The following is a 24,644-nucleotide window of genomic DNA, read 5'->3' on the forward strand; positions in this document are numbered from 1 at the left end:
AAAAGACTGCTTTTTCTCCATCCGTTTGCACAATAATGATTGCTAACATTTTGCCTTCTCAGTTCCAAAAATTAACAATTCTGGTCCAGCTGATCGATATGAATGGCAAGTTCTGCCACAAGGCATGGCAAATAGTCCTACAATATGCCAGGAGGCTGTTGCTAATGCACTGGCACCCCTCTTAAAAAAGGGGCTGCATGTTTATCATTACATGGATGACCTCTTGGTCTGGCAAGATGAGGATTCCTCTCTAGAAGACCTAAAAGATGCTATGATAAACACCCTAGAGATAAAAGGTTTTGTAATAGCAACAAATAAAATACAATCAGTCCCCCCCATTACCTTCCTGGGGACTGAAATAAGGCCTACTACTATTAGGCCCCTCAAACCTGTCCTGGATGTCCCCCGTCCACTCACCCTTAATTCACTTCAGAGCTTTCTAGGCAATATTAATTGGCTAAGGCCCTGGCTTTCCATCCCCACAAGTCAATTACAGCCACTCTTTGATCTCTTAAAGGGAGACAAAAATCCAGCCTCCAGACGGTATCTAAACCCAGATGCAAAAAGCGCCCTCCAAATAATTAATAGCCACTTCCAAAAGACATCACTAGCCAGATATAACCCCAAGCTACCTGTCCAACTCTTAATATTTAATTCCTCCCCAACAATGGTAGGAGTGATTCATCAGCCATACGGAGTACTAGAATGGCTTCACATGCCAGTAGGTGGCGCTCCTCGCTTCCTTAACGAAGTGGGCACCCTTGCATCCATTGTACGACATGGGAGAGATAGAGCTGTGTAAATCCTAGGAAAGGAACCTGATAATCTTATTGTTCCCTTCTCATTGTCAGATGTACAATGGCTCTTAAAGAATCATTCCTCTTTTGCAATTAGCGTAATAGACTTCCCAGGACAAATTGATAATCACTACCCTAAAGATAAATGGATATCAGCTATTCCAACATTTCGTTGGCTACCGCCTAGACTTTTTTGCCATAAACCAATAAAAGAGACTATTACAGCCTTTACAGATGGAGGAAAAAAGGGAGCTGCATTGGTCATATATGATTCTCCTGATGACCCGCCTATAATACATTTCCAGTCTTTACCTGATAAATCCCCACAGTTTAAAGAACTCTTTGCTATCTATATGGCTCTTGATAAAATCGATAAACCCTTTAACCTTTATTCTGATAGCATCTATGCTGTTAATTTACTCCCATGGCTAGGTCGTTCCTTTATTAAAATAGATGGTAACCCCATCTCACCTCTGCTAATTAAAATTTCCACACTATTACAAAAGAGAATGGCTCCCTTATTTGTCCAGGATATCCTTACTGAAGGAAATGCCATAGCAGATAAAGTAGCCACCACTGGAACTTTCTCTGCCGGCATAACAGATGCCAAAAACCTCCACCATGCCACTCATATTAATTTAAAAGGGCTTCATCTTAAGTTTCCCCACATCCCTCTCAGGCAGCTCAAGCGTATTATTAAAACCTGCTCTTGTGCATCGCTAATACAAACTCCAGCTATACAACAAATGGGTGTAAACCCTAGAGGATTAAAATCTAATGCCCTTTGGCAGATTGATTTAACTCATGTCCCTCAATTTGGCAGACAGAAATATGTATTTGTAACTATAGACACCTACTCTCATTTTCTTTGGGCCACCGCTCAAACTGGTGAAAGTTCGAGAAAGCTAATAAATCATATGCTTTCATCCTTTGCCATTATGGGCCTCCCTGCACAATTAAAGACAGACAATGGCCAAGCATTTACCAGCTCGTCATTTAAAAATTTTTGTGAAGCATGGAAAATCACCCATCACACTGGCGTCCCTTATAACCCACAGGGACAAGCCATTGTGGAAAGGTCGCATAAAACCTTAAAGGACCAATTAAAAAGACAGGCTCAAACAATATATTCTCCCAATATTCAATTAACATTAGCCTTGTTTACCCTTAATGTACTTAATGTATATAGAGGGACTGATGCTCCCCCCATCACCCGACACTGGGCCCAGACATACCCAGTACCACCCATCATGGTTAGATGGAGGGATCCCTTTGATGGACTCTGGAAAGGACCAGATCCATTGCTGACCACAGGGAGAGGATTTGCTTGTGTTTTCCCACAGGATCAACCAAAGCCTATCTGGGTTCCAGCCAGAAATGTCCGACACCTCCCTGCCCACGAAAAAGATGGCCTGCACGACCCTGTCAGAGACAAAGAAAAGAAAGAGATGGAGACAACACCCAAAGCCACACCGGATCACGTGGAAAGAGATCCATGACCTAGTGGAGACTGCTCACTGCAGATGGCCCCCTGGAGCTTCTTTTTCTGTCATCCTCATGGCTGTCTTTACCCTGCTTAACACCAACGCTTCAGCCAGCCCCCACTCTCCTTAATACCATGTTCTAGAGACTTTGTGTCAGAGAAGCATTTCAAGGACGATTGCTGGCGTATTGAAGTAGTAACAAAATTCTACTCAGATGCATTCTCTGGGTACCCCATAGCTGACTTTCATATCTCTCCACAGCTTGTACCTGCAGCTAAGTCTGTGCTAACTCATCATAATATTATTCTGCAGGAAAAACAAACAGAGGACCAGATAAGATCAACTATGTCCTGGAACAAGTCTAACTTTCTTCCCTTCACCACCTACCCCAATGTTAACTGCCTTCTTTTAACAGAAAAAGATTTCACTGACTCTCATCTAGTGGATATCTACTGATTCAAACAACTGGCTAACCATTCAGTTTGCATTTTCAGCAAGCAAGCCTACTCATTACCGGCTACTCTCTCCAGTACAACATGCATCGCCCCTTCTCTTCCTATAGTGCAAGAAAAAGCCCAAAACTGTGTTAATCTCTCTTTGTCCACCTTTTGTGTACTAGTACATTCCAGGTGTAAGAAGTGCTTTCCTCCTACACAGCTACCAGCAGAGAAAAATCTTCTTCCCCCTGCTGGTAGAGATCGAACTTACACTGGGTACTGGAGACGTTGCTATGGCGACAACTGCTACAAGCCCAGCACCTGGCAGGAAATCTCCATCCAAGCTGCACCTGATCCTGCTCTGGCTGCGACAAGCTGGACCAAGCAATGGTATCAGCAACTGACAGCCTGGAATCTCTGCAACAAATGAACTCTCTCGCCAAGGTTGTGCTCCACAACAAAAGAGCATTGGATTTGATAACTGCTGAACATGGGGGGACGTGTATGATATTAGAAAAAATGCTGTTTCTTTGTAAATGAATCAAATGTTGTTGAAACCAATGTTAACACTCACAAAAAACTTTGTAAATGATCTATTTTCAAGATTTCAACCCACCAAACAATTAGGTTGGCTTAGCAATCCCTTGTTTGCGTGGCTCCTATCCCTTGTTGCTCTCTGATAATACTGTGTATTATTTTGCTTGCTCACTGTTTTATAAGATTTCTTTGCTGACAAATTACTGCCATTTGCTAAAATCACCACGGAAACAGGTCATAGTCAATTATCAGACTTTGGATTCTCCCGAGATGAGATGGGTTGGCCCTTAGGGCTGGCGATGTTGACAGTTACTGCCATTTGCTAAAATCACTACAAAACAGGCCATGGTCAATTATCAGACTTTGAATTCTCCCGAGACAGATAAGTTGGCCCTTAGGGCTTGTGATGGCACTTCTCCATTTTTAAATCAAAGTGGGGGAGATGTTGGGGACCCCTGCTGTGTAAGGTAGCAGTCTCTCCATGTCCGGCTAGCCCACTGGGCTTGGAGTTCATATGCAGAGACTCCTTTTATCAGCAGGGTGCCTTCCTATTCTCTTCCTGACTCATCTTTGAAGTACCCGTCACACAAACATGGCCTCTGGCTCTGAAACTGCCAGGTTTTCCTGTGTGATAATCAGGCAGTGTCTGGCAACCCGGAAGAAGCCCACCACCACATGTAAATAGGGCATCCTAAAAGCACCTATCAACTAAGGCTTTTGCCACTGCCCCCACAGTATAAAATATCCTGGTTTCCCCTTAATAAATCAGAGTTGCATCAGAAGCTATGTCTGAAGCTGTATCGTTGAATCCTGCATCTTCCCAGAGAGGGCTGTCTCTTCATAAACCACGACTCATGGAGAATCTGCTTTCACCGTCCCGCACCTCCCCTCATGACCTGGCAGCTGACGGATCTCGAACCCAGAGGGAGTGCATGGTAGATTGGGACAGAACCCGCCCGGGCGGCTGACAGCGGTCCTCTAGAGCCGTCAGCCCCGGTAGCAGAGAGCCTCAGCAACGCAGAGAAACAAGGACCCGCACCAGCGGCACGGGAGAGACAGGTGCCAGCCAGCAGCTAGCATTCCACGAAACCCACGCACCCATAAAGAGAAAGCCCAGAGAGTGGGAGAGACTCTTTGTCAGTTATATCTCCAATAGAGGGCTAATATCCAAAATATACAAAGAACTCAAAAAACAAATAGTCAAAAAAATCAAGACTCAATTTTTAAAAAGGGCTATGGATCTGAACAAAGAGTTCTCAAAAGAAGAAATAAAAATAGTTAAGAAATGTCTTCAAAAGTATTCAGTTATCCTTATCAGTTAGGGAAATGCAAATCAAAACTACTTTAATATTTCCTCTTATAACATCAAGAAAACAATAGAACAAATGCTAGCTAGGATGCAGGAAAAAGGGAACCTCATTCACTGCTGGTGGCATTGCAAACTGGTGCAGTCACTATGGAAATCAGTGTGGAGAATTCTCAAAAAGCCAAAAATAGATCTACCACATAATCCAGCTATACTACTCCTTGACATACACCCAATAGACTTGATATCCTACTATGGAGATACTTGCTCGGCCATGTTCATTGCTGCTCTTTTCACAATAGCTAGCAAATAAAAACAACAGAAATATTCTTCAACCAATGAGTGGATAATGAAAGACTAGTATACAGACACAATGGAGTTCTATTCAGCTGTAAAGAAAAATGAAATCTGAAGGTAAATGGAAGGAACTGGAAAATATTACACTGCGTAAGATAACTCAGACCCATAAAGACAAGTACATGTTCTCTCTTATTTATGAATCCTAGCTCTAAATATTTAGATAGGAGTATATAACCTTAAGTAAACATAGACACCAGGAAAATAGAAAGGTACCATGGGGAAGAGGGAGAAGGAACTCCAGAAAGAAAGATACAACACAGGCACTATCAAGGGAAAAATGAGGAGGGCACTTTAGGAAGAAGAGAGGATAATACAAATAGAGGAAGAAGCAAAGATTAATAATGTTAAGGATCCCTGAAAATGTATTGTTTTAGTTATGTTATAAGCTTACTTTAAAATACATATATACTCTGTGTGTGTGTGTGTGTGTGTGTGTGTGTGTGTGTGTGTGTAGCCATAGATTATCTATTAATAACACCAATACCAGGTATGGGAAACTTCCCCTCAAGGTTTTGGTCAGGATAGTCCAAAAGATTCCCAAAACAATATAGGCTATTGCCATTGCCCTTAGATGCCACTAAGAATTTGAAGATAAAACCCTATGGCTAAAGACATCATACACTTTGGACATGGGACTTGAAGAAATTGAGTTGAAACTGACCTGGAAGCCTCCTCACTGAGGACTAGCCCCCATAGTATTGGAAAGTGCTATGCAAACTGCCAAAGGAGAAAAACAATCAATAGTCCTACCCAGCTTCAATCCTATGAACTACAGTAATGACCAGTTCAGAAAACTACCCTTACTGGCTCAATAGTGGCACTTTCATCTTGAAGTTACTCAACAACTATCTAATTGGACTGAAGGCCCACTCAATAGGAGAGAAGTCATGCCTGTAAACCTAGCCAAATACCCGTGGCTGGAGAGATCTTACTCCCTAAAAGAGAATCTACTACTATCATTTTTTGAAACCAATATAATTCCTAACTGTATTCCAAATACTTATCCTTATACCACAGATAAGTTTACCTCTCATCACTCATTAAAGAAGCTTTTTTATGTAACAGATGGAGACTATTACAGAAATCTACAACTAGTCAAAATGCAAAGAATAAGTGGCCTTGGGGTGTTCAGCCCAATTGATACATTTAAATGATACCCCTATACCTAAAGCTCAGGAAACATCACAGAAGAGGGGGCAGAAAGATTGTAAAAGCCAGTTGACCAGGATGCCTGCTGCTAGATATGACATGAAAACTGTACCCATGAAATCTCAACAATATGGTTACCTGAATAAAGACACCAGTTGACATGCCAATGTTGATGGAGAAATTTTCACAAACTCCCAACACCATAGATGAAGAGCTAGAGTCAATCAGTGGCTGTTGAGGGAGGGAAAATCATTCTCCAGGGACAAGCTCCCTGATGGGTTATCCAATCCCAAATAGAAAGCCCTAAAGATATGTATATATGAGCTCATGTATATATGAGCCCCACTAAATGAACTCAATGGGTTGTATATGTGCATGCACACACACACACACACACACACACACACACACACACAAACTGTAATAATTAAAGCAGCCTCAAAATTGGGAAGGAGTAGGGGAGGGGATGTGGAAAGAGTTGGAGTGAGACAGGGAGGGTGGAAATGATATAAATACAGTCCTCATGTGTGAAATTCTCAAAACATAAAAAAAAAATAAAAAGAAATGTCATTTAGGCTTTTCTCAGATTTCAAAACTGCCAACAAAATGAGTATACCTTGATGTCCTAGAATTTTTGAAAAGTCATCAGTAGCACCCTGATGTTTCTACATAATCTTTCAGTGGAAACAGTAATTTCTTAAAAGTTAAGCCATAAATTTAGGTATCCTTAAATACAGGTAGCACTTTAACATATTAAAACAAACACATAAAGTAGTTCAGCTATAAAATTAGCTTTTACCCCAGTGAACTTTTCTTAACATGCTGAAATATTGCTATAAAAGGTCAGATCCCTGATAAACTCCAGAGAGCAAGGTTGTTTCAATATGTCCAGGTCAAAATAGGCAAATAAATATGCTCACCATATACAGCAGGATGAGGCTGTATAGGTAGAGTACACAAAACACAACATGGAAAAGTCATTTAAATATTACCAATATGAATCCCACTCAGCAAACTCACATGTAAAATTAAGATTATTTCTATTATCAGCATAAATTTGTTCAGAAAAAAAAAATCTCAGACTGCTTGAGGCATTCTTGGTGCTTAAACACACACTCTCGGGGTTGTAACAGAGTTCCAGGGTCTTACTCAACCATCCAGCTGTAGCTCTAGTACTTGGTCTCTATACAACAGGTTCTTCAAATCTAACAGCCTCCACAGCATTCTTGCTACAAATGGGGCACAAGGGTCTACTAGGGTGGAAAGCTGTGCTTGGGAAGTACCTTTTGACTCACTTTTCTGCAGTCTGGCCCCCTCTTGATGCAGCCACAAGCAGAACACCCCAGATCCCCTTCAGTCTCAGCTTCCACTCTACTTCTTCCCTTATACCTTACTACCCTTCTTTTTATTATTACTTTTTGTGTATCAGTATATTGCCTGCATGTATGTAAGCGTACCCATGTCGTGCAATACCCACAGAGGTCAGAAGAGGGCATCAGATCCCCTGGACTAGAGTTACAGACAGTTGTTAGCCGCCCTGTGGGTGCTAGGAATCAAACCTGAATCCTCTGCAAGAGCAGCCAGTGCACTTAACTGCTAAGCCGTCTCTCCAGTCCCCTTGCTACCCTTCTTTAACAAACTCTCTTGGGCAGACCAAATTGAGAGCCTACATTTTTATCTAAAGTATCCTTATTCTCAACCTTCACTCACTGCTTGCCTTATTTATGTTTTAAGACTTTTCTGAGGTCAGTTGTTTGTAGGGCGAGGAGTGGTGTACTAAGATGCATTCGTTGACCATATTAATGTGGCAGAATGTGGTATTTCAACCCACACATACAATGTGCCCTGGCCCAATCACAGTGACTATCATTTTCTTATCATCGTTTGAGGTCTTCAAGATACTGTCTTCTAGATTTTCATAAAAAATATAATGGGTTTTTCTGAACTTCTAATTCCACTCCACTGAAATGCAAAGAAATTATTTCTTCTGTGTTTTAGTATCCATTATCAAATCTCCCTTTAGCCTTCCCCTTCCAAGACTCCAGGAATCACTATTCAACTTTTTCAGTTTCTATGTATGAAAAAGAATATGCAATATTTGTCTTTCTGGATCTTTATGATTTTACATAGTAAAATGTCTTTCAGTTTTATCCATTTTCCTGCAAATGACAGGATTCCATTATTTTAAAAGCTGAATAATATTCCATTGTGTATATTACCACATTTTCTTCATCATTCATTCCTCAGTAGGTACCTGTCCTAGAATGACTTCTGTTGCTGAGATAAAATACTAAAACCAACTTGGGGAGGCTAGAGTTTGTTTCAGCTTACAGCTCTCAGGTCACTCGCCATCACTGAGGGAAATCAGGGAAGGAACTCAGTGCAGGGCCCTGGAGGCAAGAGCTAAAGCACAGATCACAGAGTAACTCTGCTTGCTGGTTTGCTCTCCTCTAGTTTCTCAATTACTCTCTTTATATAGCCCAGGCCCACTTGCCCAGGGATGGCATTGCCCACAATGGCCTGGATAATCCTAACTCAATTAACAATTAAGAAAATGCCTCGTAGACATGCCCATAGGCCATTCTAGTAGAGGAAATTCCTCAACTCAGGTTCGGTCTTCCAAAGCTGACTCTAGTTTGTTTCAATTTGATCAGCACAATTGACACTTTGTCAACTTGACAAACACATCACTGGAAGTGATACTCTTTTCATTTCCTGTTTATCCCCAAGATCTTATGTTAATATCATAATATGAAACATAGTCCAACTTTAAAAGTTCTGTAATCTTTAAATTTTTTAACATTTTAAAAGACTAAGTTGTCTTTTAAAGTCTAAAATCTCTTTACTGTGGGCTCCTCTAAAATAAAAACACATTAAATACATTCTTATTTCAAAAAGAAATAACAGGGGACATTTAACCAAAACCTAAGTCCCCCAGTATAGTTCAGTGTTCAACATCTGGGATTCATTCATGATTTTCTGGGCTCCAAAGGGCTTGGGCAGCTCTACTTCTCCAGCTCTGCCATTTGCAGCACCTACAACTTGCCTTCTAGGTTCAGATCAGGTTAATTCCACACCTGCCACTGTCCTTCATGATCATCCCAAGTCCTGACATCACCAATATGCTGGAGTCTTCACTACAACTGAGGCTGCACCATCACCAATGGCCTCTCCTGGCTTCATACAGTGCCAAGCCTCAGATTCTCTCCATGACCCCCTCAATTCTGCAGTTTTCATGCTGCCAAAACCAGGACCATGTGGGAGACTCTTACACATTACCAATTTCTTCTTCCAGCTTGAGATTCGGCCTTAGCTGCCTCTGAACCACAGCTTCTATATGTTGACCTCAACAAAAGACTTCCCTGAAGACTTTATCTCAATGATGCTGGCCTCGTATTAATCACACATGATTTTTCAGCCCCAGCTATTCAATATCTATTCTTAGTAAATGGCCTAGTAAAGCACAAAAGGTTTCATTTCCACAGATTCTCCATTCAAAGTATCACATAAATGGCCCTGACAGAGTCCTTCAGAAACTCTCAAACTTCCCTCTGAAATTCACAAGCCATGCCTCCATCATCTGCATTTCTCTAAACACTCCCCTCCATGCTCCCACAATAGCTCATTAAGCTCTGGTCATACAATGACTTTTCCAGCCCAAAGGTCCAAGTGCTTTTACAATCCTCCCCAAAACCAACATGATCATGTATGTCATAGTAATATCCCACTCTGGTACCAATTTCTGCTCTAGTTTGCTTTCTATTGCTGTGATAAAGCACTGACCAAAAGCGACTTGGAGAGGAAAGGGTTTGTTGCATCTTACACTTCCAAGTGACAGTTTATTACTGAGGTAAGTCAGGACTGGAACTCAAGGCAGAAATCTAGAGACAGGAGCTTTAAGCTCAGACCACAGAGAAACACTGAATATTGACTTGCTTCCCTTGGCTTGCCCATTTATCCTCTTTATACAGTCTAGGCCTCCTGCATCCCTGGGGATCATAGTGGCCTGGGCCCTTCTTCATCAATTAACAATTAAGGAAATGCCTCACAGACATAGCCACAGACCGTTCTGATAGAGGAAATTCCTCAATTAAGATTCCCTCTTCCAAAGTGACTAGTTTGTGTCAAATTGACAAAAATTAACCAGCACAGTACCTAAATAGGCATTTGTATTTTAAATATTCTGCCTGTACACTTCTCCTTATACCTCTCCATATCATTTTATATAAAATGTAAACTAGTACTCAGAATAATATCTGGTATGTAACAGATACTTCACAAAGTGTTAAGCATTGAACAGACAATATAGCCATCAACAACTAATTTTCCTGTCCTCACTAGTAAGAATTTAGCCATCAAACCTTCCCCAAAAGGAGGTGAAAATATTCATTTTAAACTCAGATAATGCACTAAATAAAGATAATCAAAAAGTTGTGTTTCCATGTTTCAAATAGTTTGGATGTTTTTTTGTGTTTTTTTTTTTTTTCTGGCCACATGCATGTTCAGGTTAACCAATTATTATCTTAAGCTCTCCATGAAACACCTACATTGTACTGCAGCTAATTTGTCCTAGAACTGATGACCTATAATTTCCTCTCCATGCAGTGCAGTGGGAGCAACTTTTGAAACGTTAGATGAAGAACAGAGGAGAAGAGCAGAGAGACTCCTGGTCTCTCTGTTTGTGATCTACTTCTGTCACATTCCAATCATTAAAATACATCATGGGGTTTGGGGGAATCATATGAAAACTTTTTATTCAGAACAATGAAAATTAGTCCGCTAAAGGGAGAAATACATAAAAATTAAGTAACGTATTGCAACTGGATAAATGGGAAAGCAACTGTAGAAAGGAGCTATCTTAAAATATAACCTCACCAACAGCTGACCCTCCTGGAACAGGGACCTCTGGCTGACTAGATTTACCAGAAGGGCAGACAGGGGGGAATAGATGAGGGTGCTGACAACACAGTGGACAGTGACAGGGATGGCAGAGTATGGAGCCTCTAGTGGGAGAGGAAGGCTGTCTGTCTGACGAGTTTGTAGTCATGCTCAAATGCCGAGGAGCTCAGAAGGTGGGCGACTGTGACCAGTGATAGTCATGTATATAGAGATTAGAAATGCATGTGAAAACGTCTCAATGTCAATTGCCTTGGAATGAATTCTTCTGTATGAAAAAAAAAAAAAAACAAGTATCTTCTTGAAGTCCCTCAAATTAAGGTAAAGAATAAGAACAAATCATTCTGGAAGAACACAAAGGAAAATAGCTTTAGATACTTAAGTGACAATTGAATTTATTCTTATAATTGTTTTAATAGCTTTTGTATAATCTTCATTGCTATTATGAGATATAAAATGTATTTATCAAATCTGTAATCATTATGCCAAAAAATCTGAATTACTGTAATATTTTGTATATTGTTAAAACTGTAACTTTAATTGTAAAAAAAAAATTTTAAATAAAAAATAAATAAGTACAAAAAAAAAATACCCTCACCAGTTTGTTCTTATCTAGAGTTAGAGAGGTAAAAAAATTAAAATCTGTTTTACAAAAAAAGACAGGTATCGCATTTCTTTATCACTATGTGATTGTACTTACAATGAATTCCTGAGACTTGTTGACTCAAGTTATTACATTCTAATATAGATTAGCTAAATTGTTGGAACACAAATGCACACTCGAGGAGAATGAATTTTAAAATCCAATTTTATTTTACATTTCTTGACAAGTTTTGCCGTGGTTTGAAATCTATCCTGGAAGAAAACTATACTATTCTGCCCATTTGTATTTTATGTGACAAAACCAACAGGTTCACCACTTATTCCTAACTAAAATTGAACTGTCTAAGAATTGCAATAACTGTCAGCCTCTAAAGAGCTTATCTCATGTCTTACAGTTTAATTAGATTGTTTTCTGAGGCAGCCTTTCCTTTCCAATTTCATAAAGACCATAAATGTTCGTATTATTGTTCTTTTGTTCTCTTTACTTGGAACGTCATTCAATTTAATTTTTTGTTGTAGTGGCCTATAATGACCCTGTTTTCGCTTCTCACCCAAAATTCAAGTGAACAGCAATTGTGGAAACATTTGGCATCTTTCAATCTATAATTGTTTTGATAAGAGGGGGCTTGCTAAGGAAGGCAATGGGTGAATAATTTACAATATTTGTAATTGATCAAATTCATAAAAGGACAGAGTAAATTCCATTCTTCAAATGAACAGTTTCTTATTCTATATACTCAGCTTATAGTCCAGTTACCAAAAACTTCAAAGCACAACTGACAGAAAGCATTATTTTATCACACCAAACTCCCAGCAACAGTTATTTTGGCTACAGCTAGCCTTTGGGTAACAAACAATTTAATGAAATTTGCTATAAAGGAAATTTATATAATAAATGTGTTTGGGGTATCAAAAACTAAAATAGGATTATACTGGAAAGAAATTACCCATAAGGCACCTACATATATTGAAATCCTAATCAACTTAACACTGTATTAGCAACAATGGCAATATAAAAATTTCAGATCTTAGATATAACAGAAATGAGAAATAAAGAACCTGCATGCCCACATTTATAACAGCACTATTTACAATAGCTAAGATATGGAACTAATCTAGGTGTCCAGCTACAGATAAGTGAATAAATCAAATGTAGTTTGTTCACACGGTGAAATACTATTCAGTCATAAGAAGAATAAAATCTTATCATCTACAATAAAAAAGATGGAACTGAAGGACAGTATGTCTACCGAAATAAGCCAAACTAGGAAAGACAGGTACTGCGTGCTCTTTCTTATATGTGGAACATTGACCTTAAAGAGTTGAACTGAATATAGAACAATGATTACTAGTGTCTGGGAATGGTGATGGGGAAGGGAGATAAAGGAAGGATGAACAACAGATTTCAAAGCAAAGTTAGATCGAAGACAAAAATTTCTAAATCCAAGCAAGACACAAGAGTATCTTATAACCACAGACATAGCTACAAATATGATTCCATTTACAGATTGCACGTTTCCATCACACCCTCCACACTGCACACATACACATGCACACAGGCTGTGCTAGCTCAGCCTTCCATGTGTTTACATCGTTTTCTCTCAGATTGAATCCATAAAGAGGCTGATTTTATACTTAGGTAAAATCCTGGATTGCTAATTGGTATAATGTGATGTGTACCTTAAATGGCTCAATCTTTCATAATTATTCTCCATGCCATGAGGATTAGAAATTCCCACTGCTTAAAATATGCTGAATCCAAGAATATCTTTGGAATGCTCTTGGAAGCTATTAAAATTAGTAACTAGCTCCCATGAAGTAGTAATTAAACAGTAAAAAGTCAGTGATTAGCCAGGTATGATGGTGCACACCTGTAACCTCAGCACTTGGAAAATGGAGTTCTGCAAATCTAGAATTCAGGGCCGGTGCAGGCTCCAGAGCGAGCCTGTCTCCAAAAAAAGTGACTGATTTATGAAAATAATATCTTGTGTGGAATAAAAATGTCTAAAATTTTCTATCTAATTAGATAATGTACATATCTTAGAGAGTTACTACTGTGTGTTTTCGTGCCCTCAAAACTTTATTTGGAAAGGCAAGTGTGGCTACATGTGCTTGTAACCCCAGCACTGAGGGGGGCTTACTGGTCACCAGCTTAGAGGAAAAATGGCAAACTCCAGGTCGAATAAGAGACTCTGACCCAAGTGAATAAGGCAGAGAGCAGTAGAAGAGGGCACATGACAGCCTGTTCTGGTCCCCTTGAGCACACACACATATCACACAGGCAAAACAAAACAAATATTCATCTTGAAACATAATCTCTGAGGCAACAATAAGAGGTAAGGCCCCCTGGAGATAATTAGGCCAAGAGGGTTCTGGTCTCCTGGTTTGGAGCATCTTATGAATGAGCTTGAAGGAGTGAATTCACCCACTCCATTATGGAAGGTAGAGACTGCACAGCAGGGCACGGTAATTTTTCTAATCATCTTGGGTTTTGGCACCCCCCAGTAACCTGGCTGCTGGAACCCCCAGAGGATTGGCCGCTGGTGCTGATGCCATGCAGCTACTGGCTCTGTTTTATGGTACATTTGGTGATTTTTGCATATTATGTTGATAAATATTTCCATAACTTCTTAGTATCAGATGAAGTCTGGACTAGGGGAAGCTGGAAAGAGAAGGAAAGGAGGGAAAAGGGGAGAGAAGAAGGAAGGAAAGAATGGAGGGATGGAGGGAGACCAAAAGAGGGGGGAGAGAGACATCTGGAACTTGTCATCTCAACACCCAGTTAGTCTATTCCACAGCCTCAGTGTGGCATCTCATCACCTTGCTGGACAAGCTTCAAAATAGCAAGTCCTTCTGCATCCACAGATACTTTCTGAAGCAGACCATAGACATTCCAGAAACCTATTCATATAAACTCTGCAAAAAAGTGGGGTGATCTCTTTCTTTCTTGTTTTTTGGTTTTTGAGACAGCGTCTCATTATATAGCTCACCTGGAACATGCAATTTTCTTGCCTCAGCCTCCCTAGTACTGAGATTACATATATGTGCCACCACACCTAGCTTCCACCTTCTGACAGGCTAAGTGCGCTGCTAGATTTCTGCTGCTCTCATCCCAACTCTAGTTGTTGATGATACCTATATATTCTGACTCTCAGAGAGCTCCAAACAAAAAGCTACCCCTACAGCCTATATTAAATACCTCCAATTCCAAAGGGAAATTTCTCTGGGACCCTGACTTCAAGATAAGATGAATTGTTAAAACATTCTCCTCTCCCTAGATGAAGTGTAGAAAGACACAAACACCTAACACCGATGTTCTGTAAACTCTTCCCTCCCATAGAATATATCTCTTCCATTCAGATTGTCATAGATTTATCACATTTTGAGTTACTCTATCATATTCTATCATATGTGGCAAGTTCTATAGTCCACCGAGACATTGTTAATATGCTGTTTTTGTCTTCTGGGCTTCTGAGTAGACAACGATTCTGAAGAAATGGAAAACAAGCTCTATATTTTAATGTGGAGAGTTATCACAATAAGTTCATATTTCATAATTACTACATTTTTCAGTAGTTTGTGAGGAATATTGGTTTCACATCCTCTGCCAAAAACTAAATACCACATTTCAAATTTGAAACCAAAGTAACAAAGATACATTTGATGCTTATTTAAATAATGAAGATCTAGGAAAGTCCGAGGGAATAGCCTCCAATCTTATAGAGCATTCTTGAGAAATGTTTATTGATTCCAGAGGTGAGAGTGGGTCGAGACCAGCCTGAAGGGCATGTTTTATGTTTATTACTGAGGCACATATGTAATGTCAGCCTTTGAAGTGTGTTCACTGAAGTGAAGCAAATGCCAATTATTGATAATTGCCACTAATTAGACAAACAGGTACAAAATCAGTTTTAACCCCAGCACTAACAAAAGCTATATAATTGTCAGTCTTTTCCCAGAAGGTCAGAGGCTTTTGTTTTCACTTAGTCTGTCTTCTGATCACCTCACAGCCAGAATTACAGAAAAATCACCAGCATCCTTCAGATCTTTGCACTATCGATTCTCTTGGATGTTAGTGTTTTACAGGTTTTCATGGTTAACTTCAGCTGTCAACTTGACACAACTCAGAGTTACGTAGGAAGAAGGAAATTCAGCTGAGGAATTTTCTAGGTTAAATTGGCTTGTGGCCATGACTGAGAAGCATTTTCTTAATTGCTAATTGGTGTCAGATGACCCAGCCCACTGTGAGCGGTACCATCCTTAGGCAGGTGGGTCTGAACTGTGTAAGAAAGCTACCTGAACAAGGCAGATGTCCTAAGCAAGTAAGCAGCTTTCCTCATAGTTCCTGCCTGTTTCTACTTGAATTTCTGCACTGACTTTCCTCAATAGTGAACTGTGATCATAAAGTGTAAGATGCAATAAACCCTTTCCTCCCCAAGTTGGTTTGATCAGTGTTTTATCACAGCAACAGAAAGCAAACAAGGACATATACAGAGGTGTGATTTTTCAATTTGAATGTTCCTCAACATGATTTTACCTGTATTATTTTTGGGTCATCTGATAAGAGAATGGCATGCCAATGTGTTGAAGAGTCTGGATAATAAACATAACCCTGTGAAGAAAACAAAAATACCTAAAAGTACTATAAAAAGGACTCTGAAATCACTGCCCAAGAATCTTCCAGGCTCGATCAATATGTCTTGACAACTCCTTAAAATCTACTTCACATGGCCAGGTTGAATTTTATTTTGTTTATGTATAGACTGTTTTACCACCATCACCTCTGGTGTTAATCTAGGGACAAGATATGGTCTTGGCAGTGATAAAGTTTATCAAAAGAAAATTCAAGTCCTTTGTTTTATTACTTGTTATGATAATAATTTGGACTAATTTAAATCTTTGCTATATTCCTTATAAATCTGGGGGCAAATTTTGAGATCACCTGAGCTGTTCAACCGTTTTTAATGTGATTGCTCTTGCTAATGCACCCCTTCTACTAGCTAGTATTCCAAATTGACACCTTCTCTATTTAGACTTCTTAAGAAGATACATTGATGGCATTGGAAAGTCATTCAGTAGGAATTATCTAGCTAACAGCCACATAGGGTAATTAACCAGCTGGACTGACATTGAAACGCCTGACTCCAACATAGTAAAAGAATCCAGTAGCTGAGCAAAGATCCATCCAACCTCAGGAGAACTACAGTATTATTCCTTTAGTTTGTCATTGTGGCAACTCCTATGTCCCAAAAATATCTGTGGCATTCTCTTCCAGCACAAAGATAGTTTCCTTTATTTACAATATTTTTTGAAGCTTTAGGACAATTTTACTAGAATATTACAGAAAAAAAATTTCAGAACAGGCAAGCTAATAATCTCGGCAACTGCCTTGAGGAAGAAAATGGAAGGGAGAAGGGCAAAAGCAAGAAATCATGCAAGTTTAGAGTGTGCATGGAGCTCAGACACGTGGTGGACTGGCAGCCACATGGCAGGGAGAAGAAAGTTTTGGAGAAAAACTAAAGAAATACGATGGTAGGGCAGCACAAAGAATTAAAGAAAGCATGTTTAGGAAAGGGATATGAAGAAGAAAAGGAGAAGTGATGCTTTTCTAAAGATTTCAGGAAAGTGGGCAGATTTACAGAGACCTATATGTCTGTGGCCATGTTCAGAAGCACTGCTCACAATAATTTTTTAAAAGAAGTTCATTCATAGTTGAATGTAATACAAGCAATAGCTGAGGAGAGCTAAGTTATAACAATCGCCTCTAAACTCATGCACTTTATTATTGTAATAAGGAAACTATAATAAACTAAATGAGAGTTTTAACATTAAATAAGGAAAGAAGAAAATATCACAAAATTTATTAGATGGCTATAACAACAGAAATACAGATGATCTATGTGTTACCTCCACTACTTGGCAATTTATTTCCCTATTTTGCCAGAAAGGGAAAACAATTTAGAATGTTCAGGTTGCTTATCCAAGGGTAAGATTGGGTGACTTATAGCCTGAAGCTACTAGTCACCATGGGCTGCACACCCTTCCCAGTAGCAAGGTAAACACAGAATGGCCACCCCTGCTTCCAATGTTAAAGGAGGGAAACTCAATGAGAAGAGTTAGCCCCTGTTGGGTGAAGGGCTGCAGCTTTCTTCAAAGACATTTAGGTTTGGCTCCCAGTATGGATATAGTATCAGGAATGTGTAGGTTGGTGGGTCTTTAATTTTTTGTTGCTTTTTTTAAGCTGGAAAGAAAAGAGATTTGGGGGCTGAATGATGGCTCAGCCATTAAAGCACTGATTGCTCTTGCAGAGGGCCTGGGTTCAGTTCCCAGCATGTGCATGGTAAATAACAACCAACCATAACTCCAGTTCCAGTGCAGTCGATGCCCTCTTATGGCCTTTGTGGGAATTGCATGACACAGATGCGCTTAAATATATGCAGGCAAAACACTCGTAAAATTTAAAAATAAATAAATACATACATAAATTTAAAAGATTGGTTTTAGCTCACAGTTCTGATTCAAGGTAAAGGGGCTACATCTGGTGGTAACCTTGCTGCATTCCCAAGGCAGTACTGGGTATCCATGGTAACACAGAGTGCTGACTTAGTCAAATTGACTTTTACGGCAGATCTACTCTCAAGATAACCCATCAACCCCTTTAATCCATTTATGAGGGTCGAGCCCTATTCACTTACTATTTTTAATACATCCTAGTGAGCAGAATGTGGAAGGAAGCATTTCACCTATCTCAGAAACACCATACCATTGTTCACATCTACATGATCATGTCCCTCCTCTCCTCTACTTCCCCATTCATAATCTAAGGCACCATTTAACTTATAATAGAAAAATGATGTGGGCTGGAGAGATGGCTCAGTGGTGAAGAACACTGACTCTTCCTGCAGAAGACCCTTTTTAAAAGAAAAATGAGGCGGGGCGTGGTGGCGCACAACTTTAGTCCCAGAACTTGGGAGGCAGAGAGGCAGGCAAATCTTTGTGAGTTTGAGGCCAGCCTGGTCTACATAGTGAGTTCTAGGAGAGCTTTGGCTAAAAGGGGACCCTGTCTCAAAAAAAAAAAAAAAAAGAAAAAGAAAAGTGATGCAAGTATGCTGATTATTCTTATATTAGACCATGTGCACAGCATGTATGTGCTTTTGTGTTTGTAAGTATTTGCATGCAGAGACCAGAAGTTGATGTTGGGTGTCTTTATAAATTATACTCCACCTTATCTTTTGAATTGAACCCCGAGCTCACTGACCGGCTAGACTAGCCTGTGATGTCACTAATCCACATTAGGTATACCTTAAATAAACAGCCTGACTCTTAACTTTAGCTTTAAGTGTGAACCCAAACTCAGAGGGCACACATTCCTTCAGATGTCTCCTGGATCCGTGCTGCTGAGCCAGGCCTCAGCCATACTTTTATTCAAAAACATTTTCCCAGCTTCAATTGGTGAGCTACAAGCTTGGATTCACCCTTGTCTTATGAGACAAACTCGCCCTTTCTTCCCTAGGCCTAAAGCATCTCATTTACACAACGTTAAGCATTCTTCTCAATTTTCACTGTTTTCAGTGAGGATACCAATAGGAATGCTGCACTGCTGTTCAGTGCTTTGATTTACTAATTCAACCGTGCCCATAGTAATTCACTATTTTGGGTAAAGGGCAAGTTGGGATTCTGAGGGATCAAGGTTAAGTGAGGATTTGACATTTGCCAGTTCCTCAGAATACTTTTCAGTTTCCAAAACAAAGCCTGAGTACTCAAGGTTGTAAATGAGGTGATGTCTCATAGGCTAATGGAAAAAAATCTCAATGTCAGGAATGAACTTACTCTCAAGAAGCTATTGACTATGGGTCCCATTGACCCCTCAAACAATACTGGCCATTGCCCTTGCTCTTGGTTACCCTCCAGAACTTGATGGTAAGACCTTATTGCTGATAACACTGTATACATGAGCTGTAGAGCAAACAAGGAGAAATCAAGCTAGTGATGACTTCAGAGCCCCATATCTACTGGCTAGCATTCACAGTGCTGGAAGGCGTTATGTGAACTACTACTATGATCTGGCCTGGCAAGATATGCCTACCAGTATGATAGTGGCACAAATGTCATGGGAGTAGCCAAACACTCTCTAATTAAATTTAAGGTCTACTTCCTAGGATGGAGTCCATACCTGATATTGATATCAAGCTTAGAAACCTGAGGCTAGATGAGTTACAGGATGGGTTACAGGAGAGCCTAATACTAGTTTTCTACTAAATATCTATCATATTAAACTGATTCTTAATGACATTGTTATACCCATAAATTGATGCATTTTCAACTCTCAATTGTGGAGCTTGAGTAAATAAATGGCTCTATTCCATAGGATTAGGTTCCTACTTAACTTATCAAAGGACACAAATAACTAAGCTAAAGCAAGATGATAGGCTAGGAATACAACTACAACTTCCCAAGGTCCTTCAAATTTAAAAAAATAAGAACACAGAGCTGTAGAGATGGCTCAGTGGTTAAAAGCACTGATTGCTCTTGCAGAGGACCTGGGTTCGATCCCCAGAATCCGCATGGTGGCTAACACTCATCCACAACTCCATTTCCAGAGGATTCAATGACTTCTTCTGACCCCCATGGACATTGCATGACATGAGTGCACTTACATAAATGCAGGTAATACACCGATATACATAAAATAAAAATAATAAATAAAATATTTTTAAAAAGAACACAGAGACATCTGACCTACAGCATCTAGTATGAGACTAGTCTGATACAGAATGAATATCTGTGTCCCTCCAAAATTGCTGTGCTGAACCTACTCCTCAATATGATTACATTTGGAGACAGGGTCTTTAAGAGATGAGTAGCTATAAGGGCTCTTCCAAGAATGAGATTGGAGTCCTTGTAAAAAAGATCCAGAAACTTATTTGAGAAGAGAAATGGAAGAGGGTAATGGTGATCAGCTATGCTCAAAATACACTATATGCACAATGAAACCCATTATTTTATACAATTATCATACAGTAACAAAAATTGAACAAATAGAAAGAGAAAACATGAAGAGCCACCATGCCCCTCCTACCATTCAAGTATCCAGTGAGAATATGAGGGTGTATGAACCCAAGAATGGACCCTCACTGTACAGTGAATCTGCCAGTGCTTGCTTGGTCTTGGGCTTCCCAGCCTCCAGAGTGTTAGAAATAAGTTATTGTTATTATGAAGCCACCAGTTAATGATATTCTGTTATAGAAACCCAAATGAATTAAGACACAGTCACAGTCTAAGTATGGTTGTAAAGAAATATACACAGCTCATATTTGGGGATATAAAGTGAGGGGGAAGGTGTAAGAACAGTAGGCCCTCTTAAATACAGTATGTCTACTTTGGAACTTGATAACTCTATAAAGATACAGTGTAATCCCTTCAACAAGCCTTATCCAGTGCAGCAGCATTTGCACACTGGGCCCATCCAGGAGTCTTAGAAGAAATCTGGATTGCTGGCCTGTATTGAGAACTGCCCAGCATGAGAAAAAAAACATATTTCACGTAAGAGGAAAGATGAAGGAGGAAGCCTCTCTGGCAAATTTTGGGATTGGTCGACCACAAGACCCAACAAGTTAGATAAACTAGACAACATCTTTGACTCTGCAGTACCCTTCCTTATCTTATATGGGTTTAAGCTGACTTGAAGATATATATGTGTATGGTTCCAGGTGTGCTGGACTAGCGATCAGCAGGGGTGTGGTACATGCCCTTTAGACAAGATGCTAATACTAACAGGAGCAGAAACAAGAACATGTTTTCACCTTTTATAGACTTTAGATTTAGCAAGCCATCTCTCTTCCCTAAAGAACTATAGGATACATTTATTCCCATAGACTGAGAACAAAGAGAGGGAGAAAGAGAGCAGAGAGCAGTTTGCTTTAAAAGTTCTTCCTGCTTTTTAAGTCAGGCATTTTAGAAAGCATATCTATTTAAAAAGAAATAACACAAATCTAAAAATCAGATGGTACTTCCATCAAAAGCCTTCCAGAATTTTGCTGTTTTGGAGTTGGATGTGCTAGAGAATGTTGTGAGCAGATGGTCTCAAAAGGAGATCCAAAACAGGGAGCCCCAAGAATAAGAACGTGATTGCTCTTGTTATCTCTTGCCTGAAATACCTCATCAATTCTAAATTGGTGCTTCTGCCCCCCATCCATTGTTTCCTTTCAAATCTGTTCTTCCCATTCTATTAGTCATCTTTGCAAAAAGAAAAAAAGGAATCAGTATTTTTACTTCTTCCTCTTTTCTCTGTAATCTTATATAAAATCCAAATTTCTTATCATGGTGCCCTAAGCCTTTTTTCATATGACTCTAATCCTATTTCCAATCTCAGCAGCACCATTTGCACAGGCTAAAATACCTCCTGAAGCTACACACTACAAGTCTGGGAAATGCTATTAATTTTGTTATAACTTCATATTGTCTGTGGCAGCTGGAACAATAATCTGGTAGCTGTTTCCCAGAACAGTCTTATCAAAACCCAAAGGATCCAACAGTTGGCCTCTGATCCAAAACAGAGCCTTCAAATTAAGAATCATCCTTGTTGCTATGAGCAGTGGGATTTTTTTAAGAAAGCTACTTGGAATATTATTTGTGCTGCAGTAAAGGAGATTTGAGCCAGGACTTTAGTGAACCTCATAAAATGTGCTGAGAATAAATAGTGACCAAAAACCTAACTTAGGACTACTCTTGTTAAGTTCTCTGTTATGACATGCTTCACCAGAGATCACTCAGACAAAGTTTTGCCAAATGAAAGGCCTTGCTGGCCTGTGACTACACAAGGGTGTCAGAACTCAAAGTGTGTAGTAATAACCCTTATCTCTAGGGTAAGCTTTTATACAGAGAAACCATAACCAAAGATTAAAGGTTTAAGTTCTCAAGCTTACAGGTAGAAAGCCCCCTTAACAGTTTCTATTCTATTAAGTAACAATTACTATTTTGCAGAAGCAAACCAAGCATAACCCAGAGAAGCCATAAATCTACAGTTAGCAGGTGCACTCTAGAACACGCTGACCTGTTCCCAAGACAACTGGGGTCCTGCTGACCTGTATTCCCATACCCTGGGTCAACTACCTGATAATTTCAGAGACTAGAGTGAGCCTAAACTTTAACACGGTGTAGCTATGGTCAAGAAGATGCCATATCACACTCCATGATCCAGTATATAACTTCATGTCCATGCACATGCAAGAATGGCTCCAATTCTAAATAAATTCAATAAATCATTTGAGAGAGAGAGAGAGAGAGAGAGAGAGAGAGAGAGAGAGAGAGAGGAGAGAGGAGAGAGAGAAGTTTAGCCGGGTGTGGTGGTGCATGTCTTTAATCCCAAAGCTTGGGAGGCAGAGGCAGGTTAATCTCCATGAGTCTAAGGCCAGCCTCTTCTACTTAGCAAGTCCCAGGCCAGCTGGGACTACAGGGAGACCCTGTATCAAAAAGACAAAAAAATTAAAAATAAAAATAAATTTTAAAAAAGAATTTTGATTTTTTTGAAGACATAATGGTGGACATGCTGGGAAGAAAAGGGGTTCCAGAGAAAATAGGAGAAAAGAGGGTAATGGGAGACAAGTATGATAAAAACACATTATATACATGTATGAAATTGTCAAAGAATAAACATTTTTAAAAATTAAACATCTCAGTATATTTAAGAGAACAGAAAAATTTAAGCTTAATGAGGTCCAGTTTATAGTCTTTCTAAGATCATATACTTGATTTCACATCTTAAAATTATTTACACCTTATATGTAAGTATATGGTCCCATGTAACAGTAGGAGCCAGGAAAATAGAAAGGAAACATGGGGGTAAAGGGAAAGAAAAAGCCCCAAAGAGGGGGATATTAGGTAACAGATGTTACAAGGGGTGGGGGGAGGTGGAGAAAGTGGGAATGTTCAGCTGGGAGGGGGGAGGAAGGGACATGCGGGGGGGGATGGAAGAGGTGGGTGTTATGGGGGGGCATTGGGAGCACCTGGACTGGGGAGGAAGGAGGGAGGTTGGATGGGGAGAGGAGAGATGAATGGATCATGGGTAGCATGGGAAGAGAGAGGGAAATGTGTTGGCTTGGGAATGCCATCAGAAATACACAGTGTCTGAACATTAGTACATACGTATACCTGGGGGCTGTATGGCAAAGATCACAGTGTAGACAAGAGAGACCTCCCTTCAAGTGGTTGGTCTAGTCCAAGAGACTCCCAAAATAACCGAGGCTATTGCTGGAGCCCTTGGTTATCTCCCAAAACTGGAAGGTATGACCCTGCTGCTGAAGACAGGTCATCATTTGGACACAGGAATTGGAGCAATGAAGCAGGAACTTACCTGGAAACCTTTTCCCTGAAGACTAGCTCTCATAGTTCTAGAGGATTCTATCCAAGCTGCTAAGGAAGACAATCAATCAATGGTTCAACCCAGTCCTAAAACTGAGTAAACAGGCACAATTGGCACTGTAATCTGAGGGATAATCAACAGATATCTAATTGGCCTTAAAGCCCTTTTACTGGGAATGAACTCATGGGTGGCACCATAATTATGACCAAATATACATGACTGTAGGGGGTCATAGATTTTAGAGAAAATCATATCTCTATCATATCTCTAGACAAATGAATATGCTAAATATGGATTCTTATATTTACAGAAAGTATACCATATACCACTCATCAAAGAAGCTTCTTTTTGCAATAGATGGAGGCTACTGCAAGTTCCACAACTGGTCACACACAGAGAATATTCATCTGAGAGATGCCCCCTTTTGGTAACATAGCTACAGTGGAACCTCTACAACTAAGGCTCACAGAAAATAGTGGAACAGGGGGTAGAGAGAATACTAGTGCATCCTCAACTCTCACCAGCAAGTCTTCCTTATACAACAGAGTGTGATGCACTCAGAAGGATACAACTGGCTCAGTTTTACAGAATAAGAGACTGCAGAGTGTGTGTCCTTGGATAGGGCTCCTATATCAAACCTCACCCACCCATGTCTCAGGGACCATTGTGGAAGAGGGAGGCAGAAAGGTTGTAAGAGGCAGGGTTGGTCCACGA

The sequence above is a fragment of the Nannospalax galili genome, unplaced genomic scaffold, assembly GCF_000622305.1.
Source record: "Nannospalax galili isolate Female #2095 unplaced genomic scaffold, S.galili_v1.0 scaffold168, whole genome shotgun sequence".
NCBI classification, from domain to species: Eukaryota; Metazoa; Chordata; class Mammalia; order Rodentia; family Spalacidae; genus Nannospalax; species Nannospalax galili.